Below are 9,705 nucleotides of genomic sequence, written 5' to 3' on the forward strand. Positions count from 1 at the left end.
TCAATGTCTCTGGAAATTTATCTGCTTACAACTCTAGTTCTTCTGCCTTTTCATATAAATAATTTTGTTCTCAGCTACAAAAAAAATCTCTCAGAAAAGGTTTTAAAATCATATTGTTTAAATGCTGATGTGAGGATAACTGTGGTCTTCTGATAACTGACCTCAATGTTTCTCATTTGCTATGGTCTTCCTTGATTTCTTTCACCAGCGCTCTGTAGTTTTTAACACCTATATCTCATACATGTTACTTTGATTTTGTTCTAAGTATGGAGTGGTTCATTTTCATGGCCACATAATGGTTGGTAATGAGTTGGGGTAGAAAAGTAAATAATCTTGGGCATTCAAAGCAGAAAAAAAGTCCCCTCATTCTAGAGTCTGGTCAAAGCCTTTGGCCAGCAGAGAAACAAGAATCCCAGCATAATTAACAGCTGTTCATGGCCTTTCTCCTTTTCCAGTAAATGATTTTCTAGGAATCTCAGCAGGAATCCCATTTGTAGGGCAAGAACATATATTTCTTCTCGTAAAACCCTAGTGGCTTCTGGCATTAATTTGTTAGATTGTAATTCCATCGAAGCATACCCAGAGCCATTTCCTAATCTTACTTATCAGAAGAAAAAGATGTGTGTGTTTCTTAATCTTTTGATATGCAAGTTGCAACTACCAAAATGGTACACATATATTAATGCTAAGGCTATCATGATCCGCTTTGAGGATCTTATACCCACACAAATTCTTTCTTTGAGGTTCTTCCCTGAGGAGCCCATCTCTACATGTGGATAACTATGTCTTATTTTCCTTGGGATGGACGTTCTATGTCTTTTTTCCTAAGCAACTATCTGTCTATTTAGCCCTCATACTTGAGTCTTAAAATATATTTAATAAAATCTCCAACTCCGCTTTGCCATATTGGCTAGCTCTGGAATTCTTTTCAGATTTAAAGCCACAAATCCTGCTTTGACTTTAGTTGAGTTTACTGAGTGATTAGCTTAAGTCTTCAGGCTGTTAAGGATGTAGGGCAGTCTCTGCTCTCTTACAGCTGACAGATAGTAAGCTAATTTTGTGTGTTTATCTTGTATCGTGTGTCCTATGACTCTGTCGACCTTAGAAGGAAATTTCAAAGGTGATTCCTTGAATTTTCTACAGAAAGAATTAATGTACAGAGACATTTCATTTACAACAAGAGACAGTTTAATTTCTCATTCTAATCTCGATTTCTCCTCCTATCCCTTTTCATTATTACGTGGAAGGGGAATTTGTGAAGCTGGGCTGAGTAAGTGTAGTGGGAGCAGAAACTCCAATCTTTCCCCCAGTAGGCGAGGAGGGCAGCATTTAGCCTTCACCATCAAGTATACTGTCAGTTGAATTTTCTTCTTTTCTTTTCTCAAATAGGACTTTTTAATTGTCATATAAAAGTCTGGATTTCAAACAGATTCTTGGATTGGTGGTTTATATCCAACAGCTTGTTCAACTTTAGCACCTGTCTCATTATCAGTGATTTTTCCAGAACTACCGTCTTCACCACGGAGCTCCATTAGTTTTCCCAACTCAGACTTAGGTTTCTTCAGCATTTTTGCTTTTCTAACAAAGACATCATGAAGAGGATAAATGGACTGGCAAGCCTTTTCTACACTTTTCCAAAGGTGTCTGGAATCAACTTACTAACCACTTCCTTCAAGTCCTTTGTCTTCAATTCTTCGGCCATGACTCTGATTATCTTTTTCTGGATCTGGCAGACCTGCTGGTGCTGCGCGTATGATGTCTTTCATATCTGGTTGTTATGTGTGTGTGTGTGTGTGTGTTTTTAAGTGAAACTAACACAGAAAAGATAGAGCAAATAGCCATTGGTCGTCTTGACGTCAACATGAACTTCAATCATGGTCTGCCAGTTTTAGACCACAGAACCCATTTTGTCCCAGGTAAGACACATGCTATGGAAATTAGTCAGACAGTTTTTGCCCTGAATATCCTCAGTAATTAGTTTGAATTTTCTAAATGCAACAACCTTGTCAATCTGTAGATCAGCAAGGATCATTTCCAACATATGACCACTGAGGCCATCAGATGCAATTATGGTTCTTTGAGTCCTTGTGACTAGCGTTCTACTATTGAACATAGCCCAAGCTTTGACATCATACCAGTCTTTCTTAGAAAATGGATCAACCATTTTCGTCTAGGCTCCCTTCTTGCCGCCTTTCATCAGGCACTTGTTCTTGCCAACCTGTGGAGCTGCTCAGGAAGCCAAAAGGGCAGAAGTACCTAGCTGAATTTTCTTAAACACTGCTGCCTCATCACTTGACATCATTACGAGGGTTTTTTTCCCTAGTTAACTTGTTACTATGGTGAAGTACAGTGAATGCGTTTCTCAAATATTGAGCCAATTTCCTGCTTATAATAAACTCTACTGAGGCCATGCTTCACAACATATTTGTTTGCTTATTATTTATGTAGAGACCCTCCTTCTGTAGCCCAGGCCGGCCATGCACTGCTTTCAGAGATGCCTAGTTTCTGTACTCTATATATGCTGTTGAGTTCTTACTCATTATTAGATAATATTAGCTTTATGAGAGGAATTGAAAACTGTCCTCTTCTGTTTTTGTTTTGTTTTGTTTTTGTTTTGTTTTGTTTTGTTTTGTTTTTGCGGGGACAGGTAAAAAAGTAGTCTTAATATACTCAGTATTTCAAGAGAGGAGTTCACATTTCAAACAATAACTCCCTTATATCACACATTCTTTTTTCTTTTCCTTTACATATAAACATGAAGCCACTTTTGTGTTCCCTTGCTGCGCCCTCCATTTCAAAGTGTATGCACTAATATCCCAGCAGCCTTCTGGCTACCAGGTGTCTTTTGTCTTGTTTCTTTTGCTAAATCGTCATCAGTCCTTTTGACTACTTTCAAGAAGACAGTGTACTTTCCATTGATGATCGTGTTTGTCTACAATACTAGTCTTAACCTTCCAAATGCTGTGAAACTTTAATACAGATCCTCATGTTGTGGTGACCCCCAGTCATAAATTATTTTCATTGAAACTTCATAACTGCAATTTTGCTAGTGTTATGAGTTGTAATGTAAATATCTAATATGCAGTATCTCTGATATGCGACACCACCCCCCACCCCCCACTCCCTACCCCCCATCCCCCCCACCCCCCGCCCCTGTGAAAGGATCATTTGATCCTCAAAGAGGTCACAATCCACATATTGAGAAACATTGATCTATGATTTTATTGATTTCTGTTCCTGTTTATTTCTGCCTTTCTTTTATTGGTGTGTGTGTGTGTGTGTGTATGCTCTAGGCTCTAGCTTATCTTTTCAACAGGTGTTATAATTTGCATCTGTCATAGCTGCTGTGTTGCTCTTTCATTTGTATTCAGTTCAGTCCTTCATTTTCTTTATGGCCACTTTTACTTTTTAATTTTTTTTTAGAGATAGCTTTTCTCTGTGTTGCCCTGGCTATCCTAGAACTAAGTTTGTAGACTAAGCTGGCCTGGAACTCAGAGACCTGTTTGCCTCTGCCTCCTGAGCCCTGGAATTAAAGGCATGCACTACCACCACCACCACCTGGCCTCCTCATGCCTTCTTTGTGGAGTCTTTAGACATGTGTTGCAGCTGAAGGTTTTTCTGACATGTTTTCTCGGGAATTCATAATGTGATTCTAATAACCTAACCCCTTTGAGCTGTTAAACATATGGATTCTCAGGAGAACTCTAGAAAGAAGGCATGTCTGCTTCAGAAGACTGCCCGGTTAGATCTGCTGTAGTGTGTAGAGGTTGGGATGTTGCAGGTCTAGTGACTTTATCTCTGACTAGCTTTAACTCCCAGGAATAGCCACTCTTTTGTTTTGTTTGTTTTCCAAGACAAGATTTCTCTGTGTAGCCTTTGCTGTCCTGGACTCACTTTGTAGACCAGACTCTTTACCCACCTCTGTGTCTAGCTGCCATCCAGTGACTAATAGATAAAAACCTTTTGGAACCCAGTGGCTTGGCAGATCACTATCTTCCATCAACACAAAAGCTTAGAAAGCTCCCACAAAGCACCCGAGGCCTGTAGGCGGGAATCCTCACCTTGTGGTGAATGCCTATCTGAGGTTTCCATCAATGTGTTGAAAAGTGTCTTCATTTACAATGTTCTTGGATTCCTTACAAAACAAAAACAAAACAAACAAACAAACAAAAAACTTCAAGAAACTGCTTCTATGTTGGAACACAGAATTTTGGGTAAGAAAATCTGTGTTTTCAGTCTACGGTCACTCAAATGTCATTCTCAAAGGAACTCTTAGTCCATCTAAGGGGAGAGCTCTATTTTTGTGTTAGAGAGATGGTAAGATTTTTGTAGTATTTCCTTGCAGATTAAATGAACTAAAACTAGAACCGTGTGTCACAAAATAAATATGTGGTATATTTTGGTTCTTAAAATAATTATGATCACATGCACACTATTCTGAGAACAGGAAAACGAGAGGGCTCTCTAACTTACTTTCTATGCAAGTGTGTGTGTGTGTTTGGGTGTGTATACATGCTTGTGTGCAGATCAGTGTGCACATGTGCATGCGTATGAGCGGAGGACAGGGTGTCTTTTGATCACTCTTGACTTTCAAGGAACCTGGAGGACACTGATCTGTCCAGGAAGGGCCAGGGATCCACTTGTCTTCATTCTCCTACAAGTGAGATCACAGGGACACACCACCATGCCCACTTTTTACATGGATGCTGGAGACCTGAGCTCAGATCCTCATGCAAGTGTTGAAAACGTTTCACCAAGCGAGCCACCTCCTCAGCAGCCCTTCTAATAAACTTGTTTAAGCAAGTTCAACTTTGATCCTGAAATGAGCAAGAACCCATACAATTAAAATGATACACACAACTGCTTATGAACATAAATGCAACATTCTAAAACTGTCTTCAAATTACTTCAATTTTATTATCATAAAGAACAATAACAGAGCCAGGTGTGGTGCCGCACCCCTATAATCACAGCCTTTCCGGAAGGCAGAGGCAGGTGGATGTCTGTGAGTTCGAGGCCAGCCAGGTCTACAAAGCAAGTCCAGGACAGCCAACACTAGACAGGGAAACCTTGTCACAAAATAATAATAATAATAATAATAATAATAATAATAATAATAATAATAATAATAATAATAATAATAGGAGGAGGAGGAGGAGGAGGAGGAGGAAGAAGAAGAAGAAGAAGAAGAAGAAGAAGAAGAAGAAGAAGAAGAAGAAGAAGAAAAGAAAAATGAAAAACAAGTAAAACCAATAGTAGTATTTTCTCAAGAAAGAATTTGTTAAAACATTGTTTTAATGTATGGTAAGAGAACAATGATTAAATGAGAACAGGGGACTTTTCAACAAATGTAGACACAGTTGATGAAACTTAGCAATGGGGGCTTTAAAAAAACCCCACAGGCAAGCAACCTAAGAACATATGCCAGTTCCCGAGCAGATTCAAGAACTTCACGGACAACAGCAGCAAGTTCTCCGTATCCTGTGCATTGTTTCCGTTACTGCCAAGAAGCCCACTCTGTGACGTGGTTTAGCTATTGGTACACGATGGTGTCGTGGAAACGACGCTGGGCGGCTGCCAGCTGCGCTGAGCATGTCTGACAGATGGTTCACACAGAGCAACTTAAGGTTTTTATGGTTAAACTCTTAAAGTTTACAAAGATCTCATTGTTGTGGTGACTGGATAAAATATCAGTTGGTTTCATTTTTTATCAGCAGTAGCAAATTAGTAATAAAAAATAATCCAAGGAATAAACAGTACAAAAATCTTCCAGAGACTGTAAAAGCTGCAGATGAACAGAACTGGAGGGAAAAGGTGAAATAACAAAGAAATGTTGGTGTTAAATGGGGCTTCAATGTCCAAATGAAGGATAGGAGGTAAGCGATGCTGTAAGAGACAGACCAAGTAACCAATGGTGAGAACGGTGGACTCACGCTAGTTTAATTACAACCTGGGTAAAAAAGGCTTCAGAATATTCATCTTAAGAGTTGTCCACTGGCTGGATGCAGCAGCACACGCCTGTAATCCCAGCATTCTGGGAGGCAGAGGCAGGTCTATCTCTGTGAGTTCGAGGCCAACCGGCTCTTCAACCTGAGCCCAGGACAGCCAAGGCTACACAGAGAAACCGTGTCTTAAACAACAAACAAACAAACACCATTAACATAAAACTCATCCACTCAGCAACTAATTTCTGAATCTGACAAGCACAGGTCCCTCTTCGCATAGGAAGTAACCACACTCTGTGGTGTTCATGCCGAGTCCTGGGGGTCTTGAAAAGATTAGTCACAGACATCTTGTTTAACATGAGAACTGATGAAGTAGCCCTTGGAATAAATTCCTTTTTTGTGCCGATTGAAGAGAAACGACTCTGGGGGGAGACGTGCATCCTTTGAGCTTGGGGACCAATTCTCTCAAAATGGCTCAGTAGTTCCATCATTTTGTTTCTCCCAGAAAACTTTGGTACTTTAAAGTAACAGATTGATGAGCACTGGAACAGATTTCCCTTAACCTCCTGCACCATTTAGGAAAGTTAAAATCAGTGCACTCATCTTGTTCTCTCTGCTGGTGTCAACGTACTCTGTAACCCACGCTCCATCCAATTGTGGTCTAGGTCAAGGAAGAGTGGTCATATAAAGGAAAAGCAATTGCGGATATTTAGAATAAAAACCTTAGCTTTTCCGACTCTGGTCAGCCCAGTGGGTGATACTATAACTCCTAAGCCAAAATACAGGAGCCTGCTTCCAAATGGCTTGACCTAAAATAAAGATGATAGGGGAGTTATTCGGTTTGGTTTCCTCTCACAATTGCTTGGGGGTTTTTTGTTTGTTTTCATGGAAACACCACGGATCACTCCATATTTTTTGTAGGATCCCTTCATTTCCCCAATGCAGCAAATACTCCTGTTTAAGTACCTCTTATAAATTGAAGACACAAAGGAACTATATCACCTCTTTGTGTGCAGGGTAACGAAAGGTCAAGAGTGTAACGAGGAGATTAGGTTTTTCAAAGGACATGCCTCATAAGCACCAGTTTTCTCAGGGCTTCTTGATGTTTGAGCCAGGCAAAGTCACTATAGATCTTTTGTAAGTTGTCAAAACTTGCTTTTTTCCCCTGTTGTTTCTCTGCCTGGGTTTTTTTTTTTTTTTTTTTTTTTTTTTTTTTTTTTTTTTTTTTTTTTTTTGGTTTTTTGAGACAAGGTTTCTCTGTGTAGCCTTGGCTGTCCTAGACTCGCTTTGTAGACCAGGCTGGCCTCGAACTCTCAGCGATCCGCCTGCCTCTGCCTCCCGAGTGCTGGGATTAAAGGCGTGCGCCACCACGCCCGGCCTCTCTGCCTGGGTTTTAAACTGCCTTTTCACTATGTAATTCTTCTGATTTTTGCTGCAGCCTTCTGGAACAGGCAAACACCATGGTATGATTTTCAGTAGAACTTAATATTTTTAAAAAGTAAACTCATTTATTTCAACGTATACACATCAACATGTTTATTGAGTGCTGATGTGACTAAGCGCTGTTGAGCATGCTCTACTAACTGCCAAAGTTGATTGTCATTGTTCCTTATAAGTGATATTTCCAGCGACAAGAACTTTGGATACTGAATATAAAGAAAGCATCTCTAGTTAAATTGTTTAGTTTTAAAAATAAATGCGCACTGAGATTTCTGTTTGCTGAGATATCCACTTTGACTTCAGTTAGCTCAAATTCACAAGTAGTTTCAAAGTAGATCACTTTACTGGGATGAAATTTGAAATGAAAAACATCCTCTACTACTGAAGTCGTCACTCAAACCCTCCACCCGTTCTGACTGTACAACAGTGAACAGTTGTACAGTTAGAATGGTCATTCTGATGCTAAGGGTTTACATTTTTACTGTCAATTACACTTTTATACACTCTGTGTCAGAGTTGAAACTAGAAAAGCAATTCGCTTTACATCCTCTCCCATGCCTCTCTTGTGCTTTTGCCTGTGTCCTGTCCTTTCTTATCACCTAATAGCGCCTCCTCTTGGTCTTTTTTCTTCCCTATTAAATGTAATGCTAAACCCATGCTCATACCTGGTTATATTTATACAACTGTACATTATAGACTAGGATTTGCATAAGAAGGAGGAATTTTTATTTTCTTTCTGGGTTTTGGTTACCTCAATTAATCTTAGACATAACAATTAATTTCCAAATGAGACTATTTTCTACCAAATTGCATTATTCTTTGGTGCAGAATACTATTACATTCTGTGTGTGTGTCACGTTTTCCTTGTCAGTTCATCTGTGGACAGACATCTAGACTGGCTTCATGTTCTTGCTATTGTAAATAAAACAATAAGTGTGGAGGTGCACACATCTCAGTGGTAGGATAGGAAGGCCTCTGGGTGGCCCTGAAGTGGACAGGTGAACAGGTGGGTCATATGGTCATTATCTTCTTAATTTTGTGAGAAACATCTAACTAATTTCTAAAATGGCTGTCTGAATGTGCACTCCCACCAGCAGACAATGTTCCTCTTTCCCAGCATCCTCTCCAGCATTTGTTGTCAGATTTCTTGATGATGGCCGTCTGACTGCGGTGAGGCTGTATCTCAAAGGAGCTTTAATTTGCATTTCTTTGACCTCTAGGGAATGTTGAAAACTTTTTTGAAGTAACTATTGGCCATTTGTGTTTATTCTTTAGAAAACCATTCATTTCATTGCACTAGTGCATTTCTTTATTGGCAGTTTATTTCTTTGTAATTTAATGTCTGTAGTTCTTTGCAAAATTTTGGATATTAGTACTCCTATCTAGAGTATAGTTGTGAGCTGTTTGTGTGCTGGGATGGTAGTCTTCTTTGCTGTGTGAATCCTTTTTATTTTATGAAGTCCCATCTGTTGGCACTTGGGGCTATTTCCTGTGCTCCCAGAGTTCTGCTCAGAGAGTTCAGCAAAATAATAATCCAACAGCCCTAAGCATTTACACCATAGCATTTCTGGTGCTGCCAGGATGAGGATTTGGCGACTAACCTCTCAAGCCTTTTCACCTAATGGAGGATGAATTCGGCATGCAGCCTAATTACTGGCCCTGAGCTGCTCTAAAACCATTAAACCATCACATGCTGAATAGTCAAAAATTTCAGATTCCAAATGCACCTCGTATGCTGTTTGTATTCTCCTTGTCTAGTGAGATAGTTAGCTGATAGTTAGTTGACTATTTGACATAAAGCTTTTTTTTTTTTTGTATAACATATATTCTATTAAACACAGCAGAATTTTCTGGATTAGTTTTCTTCATCAGCACCATCCTACCCCCCATATTTGTTGTTGTTCTTCTCTTCCTTTCTCCTGGACCCATCTCTCTATCCTTCCCTTCATCCCACCATCTCTTCCTCTTTCTTTTTCTTTTTCTTTTTTTCACTTCCTATTTTTGCTTTTCATAACTTTCAACTTCTTGTGAATGCCAAGCAACCTATGTGAACACATGCTCATTTCAAACTATTAGCTATCCCCAAACAAAATTTATCCCTGTCTGTTTTTAAACAAAGTTAAAGCTTATTAAGAAAAGTTTTTAACACAGATTTGAGCAAGAGAGTTAACTGAAGAAAGACTTCCCAGGAAAAGGTAGTACCCAGGTGTGGGTGTGGACTTCACATGAGAGTGCTCAAGTAGCTTGACAATAGCATAGATTTGATCTTTGTGACTTGGGAAGTTAAATTCTCTAAGAATTCCTAGGAAACTTTGATAAG

General features: G+C 39.4%; 1 pseudogene across 1 annotated transcript; it reads right to left on the bottom strand.

The window, feature by feature from the left end:
- Nucleotides 1–1,421: 1,421 nt before the first annotated feature.
- On the bottom strand, nucleotides 1,422–2,212 carry LOC311593572 (small ribosomal subunit protein eS1-like; annotated as a pseudogene). Its single transcript has one exon. The product of its transcript is annotated as a small ribosomal subunit protein eS1-like (transcript).
- Nucleotides 2,213–9,705: the final 7,493 nt, after the last annotated feature.

This window comes from Acomys minous (assembly GCF_964271855.1).
Source record: "Acomys minous genome assembly, chromosome: 3".
NCBI lineage: Eukaryota > Metazoa > Chordata > Mammalia > Rodentia > Muridae > Acomys > Acomys minous.